This window comes from Python bivittatus, unplaced genomic scaffold, assembly GCF_059951505.1.
Source record: "Python bivittatus isolate LINGU-HERP-01145 unplaced genomic scaffold, Pbiv_v1 ctg000700_np1212, whole genome shotgun sequence".
Taxonomy (NCBI): domain Eukaryota; kingdom Metazoa; phylum Chordata; class Lepidosauria; order Squamata; family Pythonidae; genus Python; species Python bivittatus.
Window position 1 is genome coordinate 25709079 of NW_028277098.1, and position 474 is coordinate 25709552.

Below are 474 nucleotides of genomic sequence, written 5' to 3' on the forward strand. Positions count from 1 at the left end.
GCGTCTTGTAGGTCAATGCCTCCTTCGGACCATCTGTAAAGAAAAAGATTTTCAAGAGACCAATGGATTCATTGCTTTGTATTCACGGATTTATTGCTTAGGATAAACAATGGCTTTTAAGAGAATAAAAAGAAATTAGAAGGCATAACTTAACCATGATATATAACATCTATCTATGACCCATTGTTGTCTCTGCCAAATACCTTGGTTCATAGAACACAGTAAACCATAATGTGTTTTGGTTTTTACCTAGCATGTTTTGTGAATCCAGATATTGTAGTTTTTAAATAAGAGCTCATGGTTTAGCATAATGTTTATATCAGGCCACTTTAGCTTATTCAACAAACAATGGAATTTAGGGGGATATGTGAACTCAGCCACTGATTTTGAAACTCTACTAAAACCTGGTTTACAAACAGACTTAAACTGAAGGCACACTACCTAGGATGCAAATGTTTAAGAACTCTTTGATGT